General features: G+C 39.7%; 3 long non-coding RNA genes across 11 annotated transcripts; 2 read left to right on the top strand and 1 right to left on the bottom strand.

Annotated features, from left to right (window-relative positions):
- The first annotated feature begins 1,679 nt into the window (after nt 1-1,679).
- Nucleotides 1,680-26,852, top strand: LOC148641162 (uncharacterized). 5 transcript variants are annotated; one of them, XR_015930109.1, is made up of 7 exons: nt 1,680-1,823; nt 2,660-2,777; nt 3,613-7,929; nt 9,043-9,090; nt 12,094-12,234; nt 24,366-24,466; nt 26,313-26,852. It is a non-coding gene; the product is annotated as an uncharacterized LOC148641162 (long non-coding RNA). The 5 variants fall into 5 exon arrangements; XR_015930110.1 differs by having other exon boundaries at nt 12,094-12,238; nt 26,316-26,852; XR_015930108.1 differs by having other exon boundaries at nt 12,094-12,238.
- Nucleotides 15,594-21,503, bottom strand: LOC148641163 (uncharacterized). Of its 5 annotated transcripts, XR_015930116.1 has the most exons (5): nt 21,331-21,502; nt 20,451-20,523; nt 16,390-16,475; nt 16,151-16,320; nt 15,797-15,837 (listed from the first exon to the last, which is right to left on the bottom strand). It is a non-coding gene; the product is annotated as an uncharacterized LOC148641163 (long non-coding RNA). The 5 variants fall into 5 exon arrangements; XR_015930118.1 differs by having other exon boundaries at nt 16,151-16,479; nt 21,331-21,503; XR_015930115.1 differs by having other exon boundaries at nt 16,151-16,475; nt 21,331-21,503.
- Nucleotides 16,383-20,675, top strand: LOC148641164 (uncharacterized). Its single transcript, XR_015930119.1, has 2 exons — nt 16,383-16,516; nt 20,469-20,675. It is a non-coding gene; the product is annotated as an uncharacterized LOC148641164 (long non-coding RNA).
- Nucleotides 26,853-27,110: the final 258 nt, after the last annotated feature.

Here is a 27,110-nt window from a genome sequence, read left to right as displayed (position 1 = left end):
AGAGTTTTCCCCTGGTTCCTCTGTGATTTTGTTTCAATGTTTTCTGTGTTGTTTTTCCACTCAGATTGCCTTCCCAGATTCTGAATTCAGCTTGTTCTTGTACTTTCTCTGGATTTCGTCTTCTGGTTACTATTCCTCGCTTCCAGTCTGTTGGTTCCTGCACTGGGTCCACTTCCTTGCCTGTTTGACTGATTTAGACCATATAGACAGTCCTTTACGTCACTTGGTTGTCTAGGCAGCCTTTGCACTCTCATTCATCATTTGATTTCATTTTCAGTTCTGTAGTTAGATCCTGTGGCCAGATCCAGGTCTTTAAAGAGGTTTGGAACCACGTTTCTCTTTACAGCTGTCAGCCTGCTCACACCTTGACAGTTCTCTGCTCGGCCCTTTACTCTCATTGTTCTGACACTGTTGCTGTGTTCACTTGGGAATTGTCTCTTGCTCTGGGTACAGGCCTCCTCCAGGCAGCTGGGCGTGGGAGTCTCCTGAACATTGAGGGGAGACCTGGTGGGAGCGCTGTCCTGCCTTGTCTCTACAACCTGACAACTCTTGACAGGACAGAAAATCTGGCCATTGAGTGGACTGTCAAAAACAAAGAGAACATCCTTGATCCATTGGTAATAAACTAAGCACGCACTTGGGTATAGATTGAAATGCATGATGGTTTTTCCCTATGAGCTACTTATTTACTGAGGGTCTGTTTAAATAATACACTCTCCAGCAGTATAATTAATAATTAGTAGAAAAAAACATTAATGCTAGGAAAGTGCAGACTCCTATTTTGACTGACTTTGCTTTTCGCTCCTCCTGTGTATCAAAGGAAGGCAGCAACTGAAGAAAATCAGTTCAGTAGCTGCCCAAAGTATTTCCCCCCGTTTTGCTGAGAGTCCAATCAAGACTGATAGTAATTGTGTTATCTCCCATCTTTTTCTTAACATTTGATCTAATATTTTGGAGTCCTTTTTGTTCCATCCATCCATTCATTTACTAACTGCTTCTTCCAATTCACTGTCACGGTGGAGCTGGATCCTTTTCCTGAAAGCAACAGGCACAAGGCAGGGTACACCCTGGACAGGACGCCAGTTTATCACAGGACAGAATCATACACACCTGTGCAGGCCCTACGAGAGGGGGGCCCTCACCTCACAGGGGGGCCTCAACCTCAGCCAAGGGTGCATGGTCTTCCACTTTAACCCTTTAGCTGTGTTTCTCGACTTGAGGTGAATTTGGTACTTTTACCATATACTGTGATTCTCGACTAAAGTCCACGGCTGTGAAAAAACGATCCCCTTTTAGTGCTGAATCTACCATTCTTTAAGAGTTTCAAAATGCCCGCTTTCATCTTCCCCATCATGCCATTCTTTTCATTAAAATAGTTTTTACCCCTCTTCCCAAACAACGAGGGGGGTCACAATGTGAAATGGCCTCATCTGAGCGCTTGGAGGGCTTGCACCTCCAAACTTCCCAGAAGCCAATTAACCTACATGCATGTCTTTGGACTGTGGGAGGAAACTGAAGCACACAGAGCAAACCCATGTAAACATAGGGAGAACATACAAACTCCACACAGATAGCACCCAGGTTCAGGAATTGAACCCAGGGCCCCAGTGCTGTGATCTATCACCACTTCTTTTTGTTCCCTCATTTCATGTAACCTTTTTGCTACAGCTGGACTTTTTTGAGTGATAAACTAACCACTGGAGATGCTTCTGTAGAGATTATCTCCCTGAGAATGGAGGACTCTGGACTTTATCAATGCCAGGTGGCGAAAACCCCTTTTATTCAGAAGACAACCATCAATATGACAGTTGTTGAAGAACAACGTAAGTATTTTGACTGAACTTAAAATATATTGCTTATTGCCAATAGCATCCTTGTAAAATGGTAAGAGCACCGAAAAGACAAATGTCACAACAATCTTTCTGCATATTTATCACATTCCCATCGACATGACGGTTGTCAGGAATAACCTATTGTACGTTTTTTTCAAAATGGAAAGCTGAACTCTCATTCTGAAAACGCTGCACATTCCTAAAATGCAATGTATTCCTCTCAATCCAGTTCAGCACAGACTTTGAACACCTACCCTTAAGAAACATACAATACATTTTGATTTTGTTAGATTTGTAATGTAAACCTTATTGAATTTAGCAAGGTGTATTTAAGACAAAAGCAATCTGTGAAAGATTTTTCACCTTAAGAATTGCCCACTCTGAATCATCCACAGCATAAAGAGCCATAACTTAAAAAAATGTACCCTCCCTCTCTGTGCAAGAAAGTATTAACCCTTGGGGCACTTTTCCACATGACATAAGCCAATGCTAATTCTATCCAATATAACATTTCAAGCTACTGCAAATAAAATGTGGTAAACCTGGTACAGTACATAATTTGCAGTGGCAAGCAGAAATGTGTCAGGAAGCTTATTTTCCTTACTATGAACTTTCAGTTCTTTAGACCAACAACATAGAGAAAATCCCATTAAAACTTCCCTCATGAACACATACCCAGCCCTTCTACCATTGATCAGCTCTGATCAGCTCGCACCAGCATCACGCTCTGTCCCTTCCCCCTGGCTTGAGCCCCAAATTATACACACGAGACACCTCTTTCCCTGGGCTGGGTTTTCAGTATGTCTTGTTTTCTCTTTTATTTCTAGAGATGTCACAGAGTGCCTTTTCCAAGCACGTGTTCTTTTCCTTGCCTCTCCTGTTGCTTCTGAACCTCGTGTTTCTGGGATACTGGTACTGTAGAAGAAGGAGCACCTCTGAGACAAGGTATGCCAAGGATCTGAAACTTAAATGCACTTTGACTCTATCAGTAGAGCTGATGTCGCATACAGCACCCACACTCCTGCTTTTAGTACGCCATGTCCATTTCACTAGCGAAATCTGAATAAAATGTTATGATCTGTTGGGCAACCATTTCCATTCGCATTAATGGGTATAGCCCCGAACATAGCATGCCTCATGACTCTTAAGGAATATAAAGTAATAGCAAACCTGTCCCTTTCTTCAGTGTGCTGTACTATAGGAAAGACTGCCAACCTTTTTCATACATCTCTCAGAAGTTACACCACTGGTGCCACATCAGTCCAGTGCACCACTGTAGGCAACAGCACACCTGGTTTACACAAGTGCAATTAAAGAATGCATTTAAGTGAAGTGGATCAATCTATTATCTATGTACATGTATTACTATATATATGTTATCTTCTATTTTATCTATGTTACTTTTTTATGCTGCAATACACTGAATAATCCTTTCATCCACTTAAATGTTCTGCTGTAGAATCAACACGGCTCTGCACATCTCCCAGCCTATAACTTAACACATAATCTTTATTGTAAGTCTAAATGTTTCCTTACACCAAGTTTTGATTAACCTGATCTCAGTGGGTGGGTGCAGACTGCAGTGGACAAGGATATTATGACAGTCCTGGAGAGAACAGTTAATGGATCAATAATCTGTTTGTTATAGGCAAATAAAGGCACAGGCTCAATAACCCATCAGCCACCAAACACACCAACCTGACTCAAATCCCACCAAGCTCATTAATTGTCTCTGCTTGAGAAAAAAGTACTAATTAATGTCAATCATGTTACCTTTCAGCGTGCAGTTCAAAAAGGGGTCCCAGGTCCACATTCAGGGCACCACACAGTGAGAAGAACTCAGAAAGAAAGACAAACACTGCCTTGTCGTCTCTGCTTTTGTTACATGAGAAGAAAAATAATCTTTTTGTGCTTTGCCATTGATTGCATTTCTCAATTGATTGCAATTAATAAAAAATCATTTTAATTCGTTTTACAATATCTTGGTATGATATCGGAGTCTAACCATGCAGGCATGAAACTCCAGTCCATCGCAGTGCAACCACATTCACACCAGGGCCAATGTCTTCAGAAGCCAGTTAACCTACCAGTATGCTTTTGGACTGTGGGAGGAAATCGGAGCATCTGAACATGGTGAGGACACAAAATTCATGCGATTCCAGTATTAAACCAGACAGCACCACTGTCTTAATTAATGTAGTTAAAGAAAAAGTGGGACCATCTTGGCTCAAGAGTAAGTTGCCAAAGGGAGGTGAAAATAAAGAACAAGAAAGTAAATGACACCAGAACGTGTGTGGACATGACTTAATATATTTATTTCTTTTCAGATGCCATTTTTGAGCTAAATGCACTTACTGGTAACCACAAAAAAACACTTAAATATATTTAATTACTAATGTTTTAAAATACATTTTTTATTGTAGTTTGTTAACCTCTAGGCAGTGAAGGAAGATACTGGATGGTAGAAGGTGGAGATTTAATTTGAGCTAATGGCATTTTATAAGTAACAACACAGCAGAACATTATTCTGGTAAAATATGAGCCTTTCTAAAACTGTGAGTCCTCCTATGTCACAGCACAAAATGAGGAGGGATCGCCCCGGAGGTATGTAAACTGAGTGTTTTTTGGAGATTTGGGGATTTTTCAGGAAAATAGCACTGGAAAGTCTGAGAGGAATATACATAACACACAGAGGAGACCCATTTATCACACAGTGTTACAACGGGAGTGTGTAATGATCCACACCAAAACAAATAAACAAGGTGAGTCAATCTTCATTACTGAGAATAAAAACAAGAAAACAAGACATCCCTCCAGCAACCAGGGGCACAACAGGAGATTTTTAAGCACGAAAGGGAAACTGGAGGATAACTGGAATATCAGAAAGGCTGGGCTCTTGGGTTAGAGTAAGATTTCCCCCTGGGTGATGGAAAAGAATCGGGGTATCCAGGATGAAGGAGAATGTCCCTTGCTTGATCAGGCCTTGCAACAAGTGAAGACGTTCCAGGTTTTAAGGTATTCTCCAAGTCATCATTAACAAATACAGTGTGTGATAAGAAACTGGTGGTAAACTTTATTTATTCCATATTTTTGGATCAATAAACTAAATCAGAAGTTCTGCATATACTGTATGTGCGCAATTGTCAGCAATATATAAATGTAGTTTATCCCCAAGGTGAAATTACTGGATGGTATTAATCATTCCTCTTTAATTGCATTTCCATCAATTCCAAAAAAATAAAAGATAAATTAAATACATTCCTATAAATTATTGGTCTATTTAATATATGTTTAAGTTATTTAAAAAAATTATACATAAGGCGGATAACAGTTAATATAACTGTGAACCAGAGTCTGCATTGGTGTAATGTTGTGCACACAACAGAGACCAATAAACAGAGAGTAAATTAAATGGAAAAACACAGTTCAGCCCTCTGTATCTCACCTATCAAGCAGCAGTGCATTATGAGAGTGCTGACAATGCACTGCAGTGTGAAACCCGCAGAGAGTCAGTACAGCATGGAGCCTATCTGTCTCCAAGACCATCATCATCATAATAATACTTTGTCTACAGCCAAGGCAATATATGTGTACCTGTAAAATCAAAGCTGATGATGAAAGGTGAGAGACAGCAGTGGCATCAGAGGCTGCAGTCAGGTATGGAAAGCTGCTTGCTCTTGAACGTGAGTTTCCTCAGATTTGTTATGTGTTTAATGTCCTTTGTTATTAAACATGCCTTTTTATATGGCTTATTATTCAGATAATTATTTATTTTCTTTGTTGGAAAAACTGAAACCAAAGTACACAAACAATTGATGTACTGTGTAGTCGCTGTTGTTATCTAAGGTGTCTTGGTACAAACAAAGCCCACTCTGTACACTCAAAATAGGAATCAAATGGCTGGGTAGCAGTGTTGTGTGTATGTGGCCTGGACATGTAGTGAAAGGGAAACGTGTGCTTGTTCTTAATAATGGAAAAATGAAGATAATTCTATTATTGTTTCCCATCACAAGTCTTCAAGCTGGAGAGTAGGAAGACATAGCAACTCATCAGACTATACTGTATCACCCTCCGGGCAAGAAAGGGTGAGAGATGAGGTCATCTTAAAACCTCAGTAAATGAGATTTCACTCTTGTCTATACAGAACTGTCTGTTTGTTTTTGAGTATAGTTATCAAAGGTTGGCCATGCTATCAATGGCAACATCTTACTTTTTAACTGTTAATGGGTTTCTTGGAATAGTATCCCTTTTTTTCACTTTTATTTGGCAAATGTATCTGATGCCTAGTGGTGCTAACATAAAAAAAGGATTTAAACAATTCTACACAATAACAAACTCCCATATTAGCCAGTCTGAGAACTCTGGAGATCAAGATATCTTATACCCATGCTATAAGGTCAAACTGACTAGTTTATTCCACACCTCCACAACCCTTTGGGTAAGGAACAGTCTCCGGTTCTCAGTTTTAAATGTAGTTCCACATTAGGACTTTTAGGAGGAAGGGTTTCAACAATGGGAAATGAAACATATGCAGTGGTCAGGTTTTACACTGTTCTGTTTGCAGACAACAGACCTGTATTCACAAATTCACTAATATAATTACATAAATCATAATAACAAAGGTTTGCCCATAGTTGAGTATATTCTAATATTTTTATGAATAACAATTCCTGATTATAGGATGTAGCCCTATACTTGGCTTAACAGTTGTGTGAAAAATGTTTTTTTTTTTATGAAAGTTGACCTTTAGAAAATTGCTCAGAAATCCCTCCGGTCTCTCTTCAGCACCACGGACAGCTCCCCCACAAACACATAGATATACTAATAGATGGTAGTAATGTTCTTAGCTCATTTGCTTGTCACAGAGCTACAGTAATAAGCACAATACTCCCAGTGTATGCAGAAAAATAATCAGTCTATGAGAAGTGTGTTCAATATCTGAGGTTATTTCCGTGTAAAGATATTTCCTGTATTGTTGTCAGGATAAGATGTCTTATTTAACCAAAATCCAAACCAATTAGATGGACTGAAAACCCACCTCTCATTTTTAATTTTTCGTATATTATGTTCTTTAAAATGGACAAACTTGTCCCCTACACTGCCTGTAAAAGGAAACACTAGAGATGCTTGTTTTAGCAGAAGCCTGTAGTCCACTTTGATCTCCTGTTACTTTCAAGAGCCGTTTGCTTTTCCTTCAGAAATGCTCCTTAAGGCATATTTGCAAATAACCTAAGGTCTTCGGAAATCTACATAAAGAGCTGTTTTCCTCAATCCCAATCACTCTGTATATCGTTTTCTCCAACATTTTTTGCACTTTTTTTTTTACTGTTTTCAATAACAGCTGTAGAAATAGAGATGATGACTAGCATTGCAGTATGTTACATTTCTAGTTGTCTTGAATTACGATTAGTCCAATTAAAATATATGAAAATACATTAAACCAGGCTCTAATTCTTCAATTCACCAATCCCCTGAATCCATATAAAGAGTGAGAGTCTGGTTTCATGTAATTTACAATTCATCCTGTGTATATTACCTTTTTATCTTTCCAGACTCGTCATTAAAGAAATAAACTGAATAGAATAGTTAATATTGAAGTTAATATGGAACAATTATGACACTTCTCTATTCTAAACATTGTTTCCAATTACAGGCCTTCGGCCTGAGCTTTTAAGATGAAGATAGGGAGGACATGACACTCAGGGTAGTGTGGTGAAGAACTGTACTTCACTGAGTGCAAGTACTACACAATTCCTTCCCAAATTCGCACACCAACATCTTCTGACTTCTTTAAAGTTAATTGTGCCCTGCTGGGATTGGATGTCAATTCGCAACCAGTTCCTTTTTGCGATTGGATACTACAGTTCATAGCTCCTCCCATGGTGACATCCCCTCGCTTTCTAGCCTTCTGATTGGTCTCGAAAACGGACGGGGACGCATTTGAAAGTAACCACGCCCCCCCCCCCCATCCCCCCTCCACGGGAAGTGCCCTCTAAACATCAAACGAGATGATTTAGAAAAAGTACTACAGCGGTCCCAGACACTTCAATTGGCTAATTTATGGGAAGAGCTACTTAAGAGAGCTCTCGTATTTCAGGTCGGTAGCTGCGTCAGCATGCGTAGGCTGCGAAGGAACAAGTAAAAGGTTTATTCCATAGTGAAAAAAGAAGAAGAAAGAAAACACAACGTTTCGGCCGTGGAGCCTTCTTCAGGTGTGAGTCTAGTTTCATTAGAAGGCTCCACACCTGAAGAAGGCTCCATGGCCGAAACGTTGTGTTTTCTTCTTTTTTTCAGCATGGAATAAACCTATTACTTGATCCTAAAGAGAGCTCTATGCAATCGTGTATCCTCCTCCCGCCGACTCCACACCCTCACACATGTTGTGCATCAGCACACCAACGATCGTTTCTGCTCTTTCATTACAAGCGAATAAAGCAAATAAGTGCCACGTTTGCCACCGTCATCTCAGTTTGCTGCCGTTTTCCAGAGGTAATCTGTTTTCATGCTATGAATAGGGCGGTTCTTTCCTCTAGTCCTGTTGAGACTAGAGACTGGAGCCCCGGCCAGCAGGAGGCTGCGAGTCACGGTCTTCCAAATTTGAGATCATCGGGAAAAGTTTCGCTTATTCTCGTGAAGTCTTTCAAAAGCTACCAAGTGTATGAGTGTTTTAAGGTTCAAAAATGTTTTTTTTAAGAGCCAGGTAAGGGGTTTCTTCTCTCCCCGGGAGGATAATAAAACTTTCACAGCGAGTTAACACAACACGGCTGGATGCCTACTTTAGCTCGTAACCTGACCGAAATTTCAACCCAGTCCCTGCTGAACCCGAGCTGTCAGCAGAATTAAAGGGCTGTACAAGTGAAGAAAAAACACGGATTCGTGGGTTAAAAAGACAGGGTTTACACGTGAGACCTGTTCAATTCCCTCATAACCGCAAAATAACGACGTCCCATCGAAAGACATTCAAGCTGTTTTTAAACTGCGCTTTTCGGTTTCTCGGATTTTTTAAGAAGCCATTTAAAGCCAAGACGTGCTCCAGAGAGAAACCCGCTTTAACACAAACACGGGTTTTGGTTATTGCACGTCTGAAATAACAGCCTGGAATCGAACCGAACAACTGTGCAGCCAAAACAGCTGCACTATACCGGATTTCTCAATTCGTACAAGTATGAAAGCTGCTGGTTCTGTTTTAATGCTTTTTTTCTCTCTACAGACTCGAAGTCACAGGCGCGAGTACAACACGCATACTAGCTCCAGTAAAGTAAGTCTATGCGTTTTGAAACAAACTACTTTTTCGCATCGCAATAAAGAGAAACAACCCAAATGTCTTCGTCCTGAATACCGCAGCCCTGATTGAATTGTTAATCTCGGGTGGTGGGGGGGTTGCAAACTCGTTATTTAACGACGCAGAAGCAACCAGACTACCAAACCCGCCAAAAAGGTCATTAGTTCAAATCTAATTCTAGATGAGCCACACCTGGCATCTAATTTGGAAGTGCCTAACAGGTGGAGCTAGCCGTCTCTGCTTTTAAAAACGCGAGCTTTCTAATAACCGGTTTATTCGCATGTCTTTTTTCCCCACCCCTTTTATTCAGGATTACAGTTTATTTGAAAAACGATTTCTATTTAATTCGGAGTTACTGTACTCACCGTGCTTCCCTTCCAGTGCTCTCCGCTGCAGTAATTTTATACAACCATTTTCATCGCCATTGATTTGCCTAATGTTCAATTAATTATTTGCAGCAAGCCTGCATTGAAGGATTAGAAGGCCTGCAAGTAAACAGATTCCAGGTTTTAAGTTCCCAATTTACTAATATAATTCCTCGAGAAAGGACAGGTTTACACCTTAACAATCACACAGCTACCCATGCATACTCTCAGGTTTCAATTGTATTGTTTTTGTAGACCTCAGGAAAATGCTTCTTGTATGGACAAATATGGCACAACAAGAGAGTAACTCCATGCTGAAAAGTAAACATGTTTCAGCTGTGGAGTGCACAGGTGGAGTATACAGTATGTGTAGGGAGCACTGGGCACAATGGCGGGATACACCTTGGACTGGATGCCAGTTCACTGCAGGACACACAGACGCAGGCGCACATACTCACACCAGCAGGAGGAAACCGGAGCACCCGGGGGAAACCCACTTGAACATGGGCAGAACATGCAAACTCCACACAGACAGCACCTGGAGGAGCCAAAGGTATCCGGTTCCAAGAAAAATTAGATTTTGAAGTGACGCTTGAGATTGAAAGCAAGAACAGCTATATCTGTGCTAAAATGCATAACTTCCCACATCCCCACAAGCAGTCAATAAAGATATTTGGCAGCACTATTTTCTTACATTTCCCAGTGTTCATATCTCTATAAAGTCGAGATCAGACATTGATGGTTCCCGCCACTGTTATGCTTTCTGAAGACATCCATTCCTGCACATGTACTGTATTTGGGGTAAACTAGGCTGTCTAGATTGGAAAGGAGATATTTTTTTTCCATTATGTCAGGTAAATCTGTATTCTGCAGTTAAAGTTATGTGAGTAGTATTTATTCAGATGTCAGAATTATAAAGTCAGAAACTTAAGAATAATTTCGGCTTCTGCCCACACACCAAAAAATTGCTCCACTGCCAAAACATTTCTATATTTTTCAGTGTGGAATTCATCTCTGCTTGTTCCTTTTTAGCTGCAGACCCTGACACTATCTTTAACTTTGACTGCATTAAAGATTTTGTTCTTCCTGATTTGAACCTTTTAGTAATGAAAGACAACCTAAGTTGCACCCCTCCCCCCCAACCCCAGTAAATATTCCCATTAATAGTAGAAGGTAAAAGTAGAATTAAAACTAATGTATAATGTTTATAGCAAATTATTTTGTTTGCAAAGATGAGTTTTGTTTAATTTAACAAAGCAGTTGACTTCCTTCATTTGCTATGTAAATCAACTGGATTGAGCGTTAATATGACACTGTGCTATTAGAAAAAATTCAGGATATATTGTAGCTATTGAAAGGTTTTTGGTATCATTTGGATTAATTGGTCATTCATGCCTGACTGTTCCAGAAGTGCTGAATGCCCTTATTACAGTACTTCTACCAAGTTGAATGTCAAGCCCGGTGATCTTCTTTGAATAACCCAGAAAGAAATCCATAAGCCCTGGTTCTGAAGGCGATGCCTTCAGTGACTGGTATTTTAGGGGCTGGACAAAATTGGCCAACTGGACCAAATTTATCCAGAGTTTTCAAATGCAGATAACAAATGTTTCACAATTTGACAGTTATACGCTGTGATATGGGAGAGCATGAGTCACAACCTTATGTCAAGTGTGTTGGAGAGGTCTAAGGGTTTTTGTTTGGACAGGACAGGAGGCTTTTTTGATGATTGTTGGTAGCTTAACGCCACACAGTGCTTTGTTGACCAGCTCCTGAGTCTTCATTTGCTACCCTTGTGCTGACGTGATCCTGAGGTGACCGTGATCCAGAGGGCGCTGTGCTCATGCTGATGAGACCACACTCCTGGGGGGGGTAAAGCGTGCATTATGGATGCTCAGCTTGTATTGTCTACCACTGGCCAAACTAATTGCCTGTGATTTGAACAGCAATGTTGCTGTTACCATACTAAAGCACACTTACTTGATTTGTGTTGCACCTGATCAAAAAAGTGGTCATTTTCCCCAGCGTGTACAGCCACTGACTTCTTACCTTCTGAACTGGCTTTTTGGTGCCTCTGGAAGTGCCTGAAATCCTGGTGGGGGCAAGGGCAGTGGGAGACTGTGGATAAGCAGGGATTGCAAAAATGAAGTCAGTCCATACATTGAAGTCTGCAGTGAGCCCGTCATTGGGAGCTTTTCTTTATGCAACACTTCCACCTGCTGGAAATTGTAAAGATAAACCTTGTCTTGTGTATAATGCTGGGAAATGGGGATATGGCCATAGTTAAAAATATGATGCTAGATTTCATCCCTTCACCCCGTGTTTCCTAAAACAATTTATTTTTTTGGTCTTACCTAAGCTGTTATCTGTTTCTTCTCCATAATTTCACATGTAAATCAGCCATTGCACAAAGACAACCCACATTGTAATTAGCTTTTCCATTGCTGTAGACCACATTTTCTGGCCGTGTCAATTTGTTTTTGGTTAGTTGGGTAATGCAACTGCGCTGTTCATGGCACTCTAAACTTTTCTGTTTCTGACCTGATTCAGCCTCGCTCAGCTATTGAAATATTGAAATCTGATAAGATCAGGCTACCAAGTGGTAATTCTGTTCCAGTTGTTACAGGTCTGAGTCCAGACTGAAGAGGTGAGGGATCTGATTTGACGGCATCGACTAGTCAGCTAGAGATGAAGTAGCTGCATTTCCTGTGCAGAAGAGGTTTCTATTGAACAGTGAGAAGAAGGATGTGACAGATGGGTAGGTAAGGAGCCAAGCAGCCAATTGGATCATTTTCTATGGTAACTGGTGATATTTCAGAGGTGTTGTGTTAATACAGTCCCCTTCTGTATTGACTTTATGCTAGTGAATTGGAAGCAGCAGGAGGAATAGTTAATGATTTCGTTAAAATGTGCATATTAATATTCAGTCTTTAAATTGAGTCTGCAAAGTGAGTGTGATGATTCCAGGAATTTGATTTGTATCCCTTGAGCATAAACAAATGACATTAACATTGTCTGCAGCAGAAGGAACGCAACGTATTTCACTGTAACCATGTCTTGTAATCATAAACAGTCTCTTAGAAGCTGTTTTAAATTGAATTGGTTGTATAATATTGGTTGATTTTTCTGTTCATCTTTTTACTTTGTTTCCAGATCGGTGAAATTCAGACAGTGCCCAGCTTGGAGCGATGCGTCTCTTGCAGTGTAGTTTTCAGATTCATTGGAAGATGTGTTAAATGCTCATCTGTCCCAGTATTACAGACATTTTTTTTTATTTACTGTTGACTGAACTGATGGGACCCAAGTAGCCAAATCGTATCATTTTCTATAGTGGCTGGTGATATTTCAGAGGTGTAGGGTTGATACAGTACCCACGGAAACACAAATCCCAAAATAGAAGAGACACCAACACCTCCATATGAAGTAGCTTAACTCCTTAAATTCATAGTTAAGTGTTTAGGAGATGTGTTTTGCTTTCAGACTTGAAGATCTCCTCTCTTGTGGAAAACTCCTGTACTTTGAACCCCTTGGACAGAGGACACAAGTGCCAAAATACAGGTAGGATTATCTCTGCTCTCCCAGGACACACCCCGGGTTCTGTCACAGCTTCAACACACCAGTCACCTCACTCATGTCGTCTGCCGGCTGGCTCTGACACAGCAGCAGGGTTTGATAGGTTAGATTCAAACACATCAGAGCACTGATCCCAGCGAGCACTGGAACTTGTACAGCTCCCAGCACAGCGGAAAACAGCCAGCACCCAGCCTGGAGCACTGTGTCACCACTGCTGCCTGCTTGCAGTGTCATTTTTCAGGTTCATCGGACGAAAGTTACAGGTTTGTCTTTGCTAATATAACAAATTGTATTTAAAATATTTATTTTACTTATTGTTTGAATTTACCATTGACCGAGGTACAGTATTATATTAAACTGTTACTGGAAATGGTCAAAGTATTTTTTTTTCTGTCATAGAATCAACACCTTTCACAAACACTGTAAATAAAGCCATAGGTACTATAATGTAGGAAACGGTACTATGTAAAAACATAAGAAAAGAAAACTTTGGAAGAATCACCATTACTGTGAATTACACTGGATTAGAAGCTCACCTTCAGTATTGCTTGTTGTAGCAGAGTGGGTCTCTTTGCTGTGCCTGCAGGAGGTGACACAAAGGTGTGGATTTGTGTGGTCTAGGTTACTGTGCAGTTGGAAAGCAGGAGGAGGAATAGTTATCTTATTTTTTTAAAATGTCCACATTGAAATGTATTTTTTAAATGTATGAAATTAACATCCTCAGTGGCATGAACACAATGTATACACTGTATTCATACACAGTCTTTTGGAAGATGTTTTAAATTGTTCAGTATTGGGTTTTTATCTTCATTTTACTTGGTTCCCAACACAGTGAAATTCAGTCAGAGTGCTGTGCTAGATATACAGATCTTACACACACCCTTCTAAGTCACTGATTATGTATTTTTAGCAATGTCGATGTTTGTTTTTTTATGTTTGTTATCACTGGAAGTTTTTTTCTTATAGTACTTATTTTAATATAAAACGTGTTTTTATATATGGATGAAATTATCTCTGTTACAGGCCTACATAGGCTGAAAGTACACTATGCTCTTTCTTTCATACCTCAGTCTAATTTGCTCCTACAATACTGTGATTGTATTTTTCAGGGTTGGCCTTTGGAGAATTCTGTGGCCAGCCTCAGGAATGGACACTGATTTCAGCTGGCTGGTGTTTGTGTTGAGATCATCCTTTTCACTTTCACTACTGTTTGTCATACAATAAAACAATATTCATCCTCCTAGTTACTTGTTTTCTTGTAATTTGTTTTGATTCTTTAACAAAAACTTTCTGTCTGTGACCTGGGCTCGATTCCTTCATGGCCCTGTCAGGGCCTGTGTGCAGCAAGACATCTAGAGCAGTGACTCCAAAGTCTCTCAACACACTAGGATCCAGAATATCTCTCTTTCATTCATGTTTTATTCTTTATGGCTGAGAAAACCATAGCCTATGTATGTGATATTACTGAATTTGAGCGATAGCAAAGAACGACCTAAAGAAAGTTTAGGGGGCTACAAATTATAGGACATGCCCTGATGCAATTACATAACACAAGTGCCTTGTGGCAAAACAAGCAAAAGAATTGTTACTTGTTGCAATTCCTTAAACACTGAAGCAAAACTATTGACAATATGCACCATTGAAAGCTCCACTCAGCACCGTGCAAGGTCATAGGAGCTCTAGGTGATTTGCTGGATTAAGAGAATGGATAAACACGGGCTGTATTCGGATCCATAACACCTATAAATGTAATGGGAAATGTAATTTTAAAATTACTTCACGCTAAATCTGACTATTAAAACTCCGTCTTATTGCCGACAAGTACTGCGACATGAATGTTTTTCGAACAATAGTTTATGAGTAAATGAAAAAACGTTTTTTTCCCCCGAGGCTATCCACATTTTGGTGAACGAAGTGCGATTTTTACAGGTTGCTGTGGCTCGTCTGGTAGGGCGTCGGTCTGGGGATGCTGAGTGACTAGGTTCGAAGCTTGTCGTCTCCACAATTTAGGGAGAGTTTTTAATCCAATTCCGAAACAAAAATCCCAACACATTTTAAAAATTAGAGGAAAAAAAAAATAGAAGAAGAATACTTCATTTTCCTCCTCCAACTATGCAAAATCAAATGAATTGATATCAATGACCTCGTAGCACTACCAGGCTTGAGACACCGTGTAGCTCAATCGATTTAGCAACCGACCACAACCGCAACACCACCCCAAGATCGAGTCCCGTTCCCTTGAGCAGCTTCCTTTAAATTAAAATAAACTGTCCCTCCCTGATTGGCTGCGATCGGCTACATCTTGGAACACTGTGAATGGACAATATCATCCTCAACCCCGCCCACTGGAACACCTTCTCTATGTCATACCTTCGATTGGTCCTTGTAAAGCAACACCACGCCCCTTACAGCTAGCCACGCCCCTGCTTCGGGACGGACAAGACCCTCCAAGCGTTCACTGGCGACCGGTGGGTGGCGCGGTACAATCCTCTAACCCCACCCTCCCCACAAACACAAACCACAAACCCGGAATAAGCATCACGGTTTACAGTTTTCACTCATTTATTACAACTTACGAGGTTATAAAAGAAATTACAGAAACGTTGGTACGTTGATAAGGTGTCATGTGGTTCACATCTCAGATACCTTTTTTCCCTCCTTTTCGCTCGCCAGGATCCAGGTTATAAATGGGGGCGGTTCAGACCACCCCCCAAAAAAAGCCCGTGCAGACTGGGGTCCCGAAAAGAGTACATCGCTGCTCTCCAGGTAGAAGAAGCGTCTTGCTCGGCTGCCGATTCAAAGCACAGAAAAAGCATTACGCGTTTTTTTTTTGTAAAAGAAAAGACGATTAACCTCTTAAAGAGTTTTTTGGAGAAAAACAATTCTAAGCAAATGAAAGTTTAACTTGAATCCTTACAGTGGGAAAGGAGCAACACGGGGTCCGATTGCAAAGTGGTTTGTTTTTAAATATTTCTCGTCACACCGAGAGTTTAAACTTTCTCACCGCGTTGCACCACGCCTGGCTGCAGTTTCCTGCGGTAAATTGCAGGTTTTCCCCTCGTTAAAGCAAACCGGAGCAGCAGACGAGTCTAAATACACACCGTCCTGAAGAAACGCAATCCAGCCGCTCTGGTCCCGCAGCTTCACAGTCCACACCGCTCCAAAATCAAGACTTGGACAGAGGGGTCGGTTAGAATTAGGATGTCGTGTCCAAGCCTATTCTCACCGTAGCAATAAAATGCCGACGTTCCCGTGAAAGCGGTTTTCAGCCCTGTTAGAAACCTGGCTTTAAGCTCCGTTTACCTCTCTTGGCCTCCAGGAAGAAGAGACTCGGACTCACCTCGGCACACGGGTCGGTCTGCGCTCCGGTCCCCCAAGCCGTGGAATATCCTACAGCCGCCTTTTAAAGCCCAGAGACTGGAGCCTCTAGCTGAACCGAGTAAATGAATATTGTACAGCTAAAATGGGTAAGTTGCAAGTTTTAATTTATCAAGCACAAAAGCTATAGGCTCACTTTTGACACCTTGTTTCTTCCTGAACTTTCCTGTGTTTGCAAACTCGCTATTTTAAAGAGCTCCCGTTTAGCTAATAATGATGAACGGCAATTTATTCAAATCTAATGGTAGATGCTCAACACCTGTCTAACAATTAAGAAACGACCAACGGGTGCGGATCTCGGAATTGGCAGTGCCCCGCTTTTAACACGCAAACTTCCAAACAGCCCGTTCGAAATATCGCACTGTTTCAATGGGACACTTTATTAATCTTCATATGTCCCACGTGTTCTTAAATTGTACAAGGTAACACCTCATTTCAAAAGCTAGTTAAGTCCAAGAAACTCACGCTGACTTTCCAGTGCTCTCCACTGCAGTCATGTGATGCAACCGAGCCATTAATTACCATTAATTCTGACAATTCAATGGAGCTGGTTTTAATTTAACTATAATGGAGTGGACTGGGGAGGCTGCAAATAGAGACATAAAATAACCATTCATGCTCTTTAACAAACAATCACACCCCTTGTAAAAATAGGGAACAAGTGGATGTTAACCCCCATGCTGAAAAGACAGAGAATCTACTGTATCTATGAAGCATGCTCCACAGCAATCTGTTCAGCATGGTTACTTTAACATGCTGAGGCTGTTTGACACTAACTGCATTAAAATAAGTGCTCAAATTCTTTAGCTAATCACCCTTCGCTCATGACTCAGGTCATTTTTCTTAAGGCATAAACAGCAGAAAGAATTCTTACATTATGGCACAAATACATTATTTTGATTGGCCCTGTCCATCAAACCTCTCCTGTCAGTGTATTGTTCAGCTGAGAAACCTCATCTGGAGGCTATAAGTAAAAATGAGTTTTGTCATAAGTTTCCTGTTTTGCCTGAAAATTAACAGGCCTGAGAGGAGGGGCTAACAGAGCACTATACAGTGTCCTGCAAAAGTCCTATGCCAGCCAAGTCTAAACTATTCTCTTTATCATCAAGCAATCTGTATTTGTGATCAAAAGATTAATACCATGTACCCTACATTTTACTTTTGGGTAATTCCATGCATACATTTGATCATCTCAGAAAAATTACATTGTGTATTCAACCCAGGCAATTGAAAGAAACATGAGTATTGAGACACAGGGATGTGCAACCAAATACTTAACATGTAAGGCAAGAACTGCATGAAGTTCATTGCGGTCTCCAAGAACTTCCTCTCTATTATTCTTGGATATATTGGTACTATAAAGTTTACACAGGCAGACAAAATGATTTGTAGACACAAATATTTACATGTTTTTTGGATGGCATCTCGAAAGGCACCTCGATAGCGACCCTAAAACATACAGCCAGGGCTTAATTTGTAACATCTTAAATCGACAAAAGTCAAGCAGAGTTACATTTTTAACAGACTTTGGTGAGTTCGATGGATCATAGACTTAATGACGTTTTTGCTTCAATGGGATACGCAACCATAAACTAGTTCACACTGAAATTCATTGAAAACAAATGTTTCAAAACTCATGGTTCCAAGAGCTCTTTGGTTTGGGACCAAAGAAGAAAAATATTAATACGATCAAATGCATGCATAGAATTACACCATCCATTTTTGGATATTGTTATGAATCAGTTGAGTTTTCTCATAATAATTTTACAAAATAGCTTTTACAAAAGCTTAGAGTAGTTTTTGATATTAGGCTAATGAACAGTACAATACCCTGGAACTGATGAGACTTTAGTATTGTATAACATGCTTCACTTTGCACAACCCTGTTTTATACAAATTCACTTATTTTCTGAATGTAACTTTAGTATAAAACTACTCAACTTCCCATAGGAGTGGACAGGAAGGGCTGAGAGCAGCTTTGATCCCAGTTTGGATTTCCCAAATGTTCAAAATGATACTCTGAGACGGGACAGGTTCACACTTGAACCACAACACAGCTTACCATTCATGCTCTTTTGTGCTTTATTTACTTCAAGGCAACACGTTTGTGGAACATGAAGAAGGAACAAGTGGAAGTTAACCCCATGTTAAAAGGTCAAAGGAAGCGTTTTGGCTGTGGAGTCTCCATGGATGTGTGCAGGCTCGGCATCGCATTCCAGTAAAATGACACTTTGAGACAAAGACCAGGACTTTAAAGTTGCACTGAGACTGAAAGCAACTACTGTACCTGCATTAAACAGATTAACTTGACAAAGCATGAGTGTCACATCACAGTCAAAGAAGATGAAATGCAAAATCAGCAGCACTATTTTTACATTTCATGGCTTTTATATCACTAATCAACATCATCTTCAGTGATGCTGTTGCTGGTTCCTGCCAGTCTCCTGCTTACCGACAGCAACCTCGCCACACGGCAGTATTTGTTTGGGGAAACTAGACAGCTGCAGGGAAAGTGTTTTTGATGTGTCTACCACATTTCTACAGTTGAGGATCATTTTAGCGTCTGATATCTTGCTCCACAAACCTGAAAAATTCTCCACAGCCAAAACCTGTTTAATTTTTTTACATTTCAGCATGGAATTTACCTCTACATGTTCCTTCGCAGCTAGCAGACTGACTCCTCTCCACTTGAGTTGCATTAACTAAGTGTTTTCCTAAAGAATGCTCCTTTTACTAATGAAAACCAACAACCTGTTTTAAATAGCGTAAAGAATTCTCATGAATTAATCACTCATTTGATTGACTTCATGAAACACCTCCTGTCAAAGTGTATGGATATTATGGGACCAAACTGAAAATGCATGTTTTTCATTTGACATGTATAGATAACTAAGTTGTTGCTAATATCCATCTTGTTAAATTGAAAAACATAAAATTCTATTACTAACCTTGGAATTAATACACTTGTGCTTAAGCGGATTACTGAGGACTGGAACAGTTCAAACTACAGTTAAGCAATTTGCATTTGTGATACTGAAAAATGCAACATATTTTATTGTAATGTACATTATATGCATTTTATGCTAATACAGTATGCTTGAATAACAGTAAAGTTTGCTTTATACTTATTTATCACAATACAAGTTTCATGCCTGCAAAGGGAATAAAACAAATAAAGCACAATTTTTCCTTATGACTAGTATGGAACATTTATTAGTGTTTTAATATTACCTTTGTCATGTAGGGCTCAGCAGCCCAACAGCGCACTGGGACAAGTGTCACTTTCGTATTGTAGAGCTATGCGTCGTTTAGTGCAACACGATTTCATCCTAATTCTTTATAGCGTAACATATCAAAAACCACAGAGCCAATCCTTCCACACCACGAAGCGGGTGAATACCACGTTGCGTTCAGCCCTGCAGCGCGACATGAACACACCTGTCTCTTCGTCATGCAGAATGAATTAATTGCTCGATATCGCTAAATACACTGACGCTTGTTAAGTGATAAATCTTTACAATGTATAATGTGTGTATATATATATATTGCTCCAACAGCGGAATATGAAATCTTAAGTCCATTACCATTGACTTTGATTTAAATAGTAACAGTAGTTACTACAAATAAATAACTTTTATAATGTAAATAAACAGTATGCTATAAATTAAGTTTAAATATACTATAAATAAATAGTTTAGTTGTATAAATATTAACATTTTTACTATAAATAAAGTTTTTTTTAATAGTAACAAACGGAGGATTAAGTTAAACTTAAATTTTGCTTTCCAGTTAGAAGCACATGTATGTGCTTTCACTTCAGTTTTCGCGTCCGTGGATGCTTGATGATGTGTTTATAACCCCTCGTTCTGCGCGATTATGATCTTCACAATTCAGTTGCCGAGCGAACTACGGCTGTACTAACAAATTCCTCTCCATAACAGTCTGGAAATCCTAAACCATGTTCTCTGCTCCAATTTACTGGGACCCCAAGGCTTGTCCGTCTCCCCAGTGTGACGCTCTTACCTGTCTTTATTTTTCCAGGACTCCCGGTCTCCTCTCCTGCCGCCGGGACAGAGCGCACTCCAAGCTGAACCCCCTGCAGTGGGACAGAGACGAAACGATTCTGAAATGTGCCCGACAACTGTTTTTCTCCCGTGACCAGTTCTGGTTTGTACGCTTTGCTGTGCATTGCAACAGTCTTTGGTTTGTACACCACAACTCTTAATAAAAAATCCTAACGTCTTTTTTTCCATTCTCCTTGTAACATTTATTAACAAAATCCATGAAAATAAAACATTTGGGGTGGGGGGATTCGGAAATCTAAATATTCATGAAGGGTGTGGTCAATATTGCTAAAGATCGCTTCATATTTAATATGTGGGTGTTGTGTTGCATTATCCATAAGGTGGTGTATGTAAAATCAAGCAAACTAGAGACCACCCCTGAAAATTACTAGGTATTAAATAGTATTTAAATTAACGTTTGTAGTAAAGTTAACTGACCTACTATCTACTGCCTTAATTCCTACTAAAACATCTTAAATAAGGTGAATCCACTAAATTTATTTACAAAGTACAAATAATCCTGAAATAATGCACAATAATTGAACTTTATTTTAATTCGGCACAGAGCGAACATTGTATTTTTTAAATGTATTCCAACAATTTTATTGAAAACGGCGTCTTCAGCTCGGCTGAGCCAGTAGTACTAGCTTGCAAAATTGCTGTTTGTTTTAAAACATAAAACCAAAATAAAAACGCGTGCCAAATTAAAATACAAAGTAGCGCGCTGATGTTAAAGACCTACTTAGATGCAATTGAGGGGTGTTTCCGCCGAAATCTGGGAAATCGACATGCAAGCACGACAGAGCAGGAAAAACTGTAAGATATAGCTTTTTACTCACTCATAAACAGTTAAAAGCGTCCAAATTTGTCACTGTTAAGGTGGGAAGCTCTGTTGTCAAGAAAATACATCAAAAAGTAGGGAAAAATATGAGAAAATCGATAAAACCAAACGTCTTCATTATGGGAGAACCTTCGGGAACAATTACGAGGGGGCGGGGCTTATATAAATACAAAGCTCGCCAGCCAATGGGAGTCATGATATAATGACGTCACATCGACGTCTAATTAAAATTAATATTAATAAACAACCCTGGCGGGCAGAGACATAAATGATGTTGTTTCGCCGATTTATTGGTAAATATCGGGTCATTTTCCCATAAATTCTGCTCGGCATGTTCAAACCTCTTCCTCGCGAAAGGAAGGCAATTTGGACCCCGAATCGTGAGAAACTGGTACAAACGGATTTTAAAGTTTTCTCCTTGCTTTTTAACCTGTAGTCCCGCTGTTCGTGTTCGCTGTAATGTGGTACATTCACACATTTAAAAGCAGCTAAAACGTACAGGAGAGGCTCTTGTGTATGTAAACATCTTTTCAGCTCGTCTGCCTGAAATATATAATAGTTCAGGTCATATTTGTAAACTATCCTTCTCTCTGCAATGTGTTTTGGTGGTGGTGTTTCATCAGAACCTGGAATTCACACCGCTCTGCTTCCACAGCCTCGTCAAGTCTGTTGGGCAACTCACTGGTACCCTGGTTTGACCAACAGGAGCGAGACATCAGCTCTGTAACCAGACGTCTCCAGAGCTGTATATAGAGACTGTATACGTGACTACCGCTCTGTGTGGGCTACATCACCTGACGGCAATTAAGAGTAACAGCGTCTCCCTTGAGTTCATGTGGCGGCGCGCTGGAAATTCAGGCTTCTGAAAAGGTCACATTTACTCCAGGAGGAAAAACAAAACATTAACGACTGTTCTTATTCAGTGCGGCTTGAAAATCTGTTACAAAACAGGTCAACCTTTATTTTATTTCCAGCTTTCTCGTGAATGCACTTGTCTGGCATTCCAGCTTTTAAGGAAGTCTTTGAATTCACCTCCCTCCTGCGGAGGACTGAGACTGAAGATCGCCAGTGCGGTCAGCACACGGGTCTGTGGCTTATAGAGTACGTTGGTTTATATATCCACACCGACACTCACTCACAGCAGCTGCAGCATTGGAGTGACTGGTGGGGATGTGGAAATCTCCTCATTCAGTTAATTCTGTAATTGTCTAAAACTCCATATTTTGTCCCTGCCTTAACATATACAGTCTATCTCATCATCATAGGGACATCCTACGTTTAGATAAAACAGATTTATATGGCCATTTGAGATGCACAGAAAGATTGCTCCTGATCGGTCTGGCCTCTTGAGATTCAAGATCAGTCCTGAGTTTCCCAGTAACTCAGTTGAACTCCTCTGCCTGATGTGCTGTGGAGCTGCAGTGATAATGGATAATAACTAATTTAGCTGCTGCTGCACTTCAGTGAGAGATAAAGCTGGTCCCCTCCTAGACATCAAGTGCCTTAGAGCCCATTGGAGCCAAAGGTACGTATAAGTATGGTTATTGAGTTTAGTTCGTAATAAAAGGCTTTCAGTGACTGAGTGCAACAGCTTATCTTCTTAAGAAGTTCTAAAAGTCATGTTTTTCAGTTAACCACACTTTTGCTTCCAGTTTCTTTTTTTAAGTCTGTTTTTCATCCTAATGCTTTTCTCGAACTTTTCTGTGTTCAGATTTCTTTTTCATAGTGACTTTCCATATAGCTTCTACCTTTCTAATGTTAATTCTCACTTGGCAAGTGTACTCTTATCAAACTTTTTTCTTCTCCAGTCTCCTTTTGAGTTTCTCTGCCAGTGCAGCTGCGATCAGAACGGTATTAGGGTGTACCTTCTCATTTCTTGCCTCTTAGTTCACTGACATCACAGACTCTGGGACATTTATACCTATTGTCTAGTCAGGGACGTCATCTTGTGAAATGGATACGTTTGACTCTTTCCTTTACTATGAGGTTCCACTGTGTGCATTCTTTGACTCCTGCAGAGGAGAGCACATTATAACAACTTTAATGGTTGCTTCTGTAAGTGGTGTTGGTGAGCTACAGGTAGTAGTTGACAGGCTTCCCTTTGGATTCTAGTACATTGGCAGCTCCTTTCTCTGCTTTTTTCCAATGTACTCTATATATATTGTTAGCACCTACAAGCTACAAGTTACACCTCCCAACCCCTGAAGTATACTATATTAAATACCCTCAAGATGTTTTATATGCAACATAGTTATGTTCCCTTGTTATTTGCTGCCTAATTTGCTTTTAAACATGTCACATAAAGGCATATGAATTATGTTTTTGAAGGCACTTTGTCCAGGATGTCCCTTACATCTGAGAAGTACAGTATTTCTCATTGTTGGATTTGACAGCTTACATAATTAAGATTTACCTAGCAATTTGTTGGATCATGAGTATTTAAGCTTATAGTGTGCATTTTCTTACAAGTATATAATTATGACTCTATAGAAAATGGCAAGAGACAATTCCTGCAAAACATGTCATAATATATATATTCTGATATCACATTGTTGATAAGTTATAAAATTTCTGGATTACAACCTCTGCAAGTGTTTCATTAAATACTTTGTAAATGTTTTTTATACGTGTTACACCCTTTTGAGATGTGTTTGCAATTGTGTTACTTCTTGTGAAGATTTTGCTTAGACTTGAGTAAATGAAACTTGGTCAGAACATAGCAAGTTTAAATCTGTTGTTAGATTATTCTCTTGAGTTTGCTCTTCCACTGCCTCAAACCCAACCTTCTTCTTCAAACAGTCTGACACCGTTTTCCCAACTGGCGAGGTATGACTGGGGTGGTGTGGACCCAGCTGGGTCCCACAAATATCTCTCACCGGGAAGATTACTTTTGTGCCTGGCCTGGTCCACAGATTCATGCAGAGCACATTACGTGAGTAGATAAATCCCTATATCTGTGACTGATCAATTTCTTATGACAAGTCCCTTCACAGTGGTATAATTGAGTATATGTGCATTGTCTTTTGCTTTCAGACTTGAAGATCTCCTCTCTTACGGAAACATCCTGTACTTTGGGCCCCTTGGACAGAGGAAAGTGTCAGGACTGCTGGCTGGTGGAAGAGTACAAAATACAGGTAGGATTATCTCTGCTCTCCCAGGACGCACCCCGTGTTGTACAGTACAGGGTTCTGTCACAGCTTCAACACAGCAGTCACCTCACTCATGTCCTCTGCCGGCTGGCTCTGACACCGCAGCAGGGTTTGATAGGTTAGATTCAAACACATCAGAGCACTGATCCCAGTGAGCCCTGGAACTTGTACAACTCCCAGCACAGCAGAAAACAGCCAGCACCCAGCCTGGAGCACTGTGTCACCACTGCTGCCTGCTTGCAGTGTCATTTTTTAGGTTCATTGGAAGACAGTTACAGGTTTGTCTTTACTTATATAATAAACTGTATTTTAAATATTTATTTTACTTATTTTTGGAATTTACCGTTGTCTGAAGTACAGTATCATATAAAACTGTTAAAGGAAATGGTTAAAGTGTTTTTCTCTTTGTGGCAGAATCAACACCTTTCACAAACACTGTAAATGAAGCCATAGGAAATATAATATGGAAAATAGGAAAAAGTAAAATAAGAAAGTTGAGCAAGAGGAAGCCATTCTACCTACAGTATCTAGGTCTTTCAGCTGCTACTAACTCATACAAGGAGCTCAGCCACTGTTTCTTGAACACAGGCAGGCTACCAGCATCAACAACATGGCTGGGCAGCTTGTTCCAGATACTACAAACATTGGTGTAGAAAAAGTGCTCAGAAATATAGTGAACCATGCACAATTTAATTCAGACTAATGTGAATATAATACTGTTAAAGTCCCAATCTAGAATATTTTCAAGGAGGAATAGTTATCTTATTTAGTTTAATGTGCACACTCTGAAATGTAATCTTTAAATAAAGTCAAACTTGAGTTTGGCAATTCCAGTTATTCTTTGTATAAAAACATGTCTATGTATGACATTAGCATCTGTGTTGGCAGAACAGCGTGTGTTTGTTGTAATCGTGCACAGTCTTCTGGAAGATGTTTTTAAGAGTTAGAAATTGTTCAATATTGGTTGATTTTTTTTAACCTTCTTTTTACTTTTTTTGCCAGCACTGTGAATTTTAGTCAGAGCACTGCAACTCCACTGCTTGCTTGCAGTGTCAATTTTAAATTCATTGGAAGACATATATTAATAGTTTATTTCTCCCCATCAAACGGATGTTTTCATTTTTTTAAGTATTACCGTTGTCTCAACTACTGTACAAAACCACTAAGGATGTAGAGAAAATGGGTAATGTTTTTTTTTCTACCTTGCATAACTCACTACTTTACAATTAATGTTTGAATACAGAGCATCATACCTACAGTATTGGTATAAAGGAATTACAGGAATACTCTACCCTGGCACCAAAACGTTCACATTAAGTTTATCGTTCATGCAGTTTATTTTTTTTAAGTTGTCATTGCAAACACTTTGTTTAAAAAAATAAAAAACACTAACATTTTAATCTCTCTGACTTTTCTTCTGACCCCAGCTGCCCCTCCCTGCTCCTGACACTACAGAAAACCTGTTGATACTTGTTTTCAACTTTGGGAATTGTATTTGAATCTGCAGTTAAACAGATGTGTCTGTATGTATGTGTATATACTGTATGTGCTCTGGGTCAGTGTAAAACTACCCTGCAAAGGCCAGTTACTATCTGAGTAATCCAGAGGGACATTGGGCAGGTCATTAACCTTTACTTTTATGAAACAGACTGAGATTTAGGCTTGTAATGATTTTCAGTATCAGTTCCTATTTATGAAATGAACACAAAATTGTTATATAGCAGTTTTAGTTCTAGTTAACCTTGTCAGGTAGTGAAATCTGTTTTTGTATTTATTGATGGAAAAATGATTTTATTTCCAGTGATTAATGATTGTATTTCTCAATTCTCAGCAGTGCTGTCAGTCACAGGCCTTTACCCTGAGTCCCTGAGCTGGGAGGATCATGAGGACACCTGGACAGTCAACACATTCTACAGCTTCACCTGTATAAGAGGTCACTCTTAACAGCAGTTTCTTACATCATTAATAGGGAGTCGTGATGCAGGGTTTTCTCTTTCAGTGGATTAATATTGCTCACTCCCAGTTTTGGAACAAATGTTGATATAAAAAGATTGAATTGTTAGGAAAACAATACAGGGATCATTGTATCACTTGATACACGTCTAATTAAAATTAATATTAATAAACAACCCTGGCGGGCAGAGACATAAATGATGTTTCGCCGATTCTCCATGTTCAGTAACAGCTCTGCACCTGGAGCAACAACTGTTGAACCTCTGTCTCTTGTATTTAAAATAATCTGTTCATACAGTAGTTCAATGTTTCATGTTTTGTTTTTGTAAAAAAAGAGAAAATGTAAACTGGCTTAGTATGTAAACGCAGAATGGTCTTCTTCTTTGTCTTTTTCTGAGTAAAGTCCTGTTTCTTCCTGGTTGTGTCTATGCTGTAGGTACTGTACCGATCTCTTGGAGAACTGGATGGAGATCAATGATTTACATATGTTAAATATATGCCCTAAAGTAGTGAAGAATAGATGTTGCTTTGGAGAAAAGCTTTTGAGTTGGATTCTGCATCATACACATTAAAAGTTAATTCCTTGAGTGTTAAAAGTTGTTTTTTTTTCCCGTCACTGATAGTTAAGTTTGAATAGTTCATGGGTGCTTCTTTTTAAGATGCAAATGTTAATATT

The sequence above is a fragment of the Lepisosteus platostomus genome, chromosome 25, assembly GCF_059453375.1.
Source record: "Lepisosteus platostomus isolate fLepPlt1 chromosome 25, fLepPlt1.hap1, whole genome shotgun sequence".
NCBI lineage: Eukaryota > Metazoa > Chordata > Actinopteri > Semionotiformes > Lepisosteidae > Lepisosteus > Lepisosteus platostomus.
This window is presented reverse-complemented; position numbering and strand designations above follow the sequence as displayed.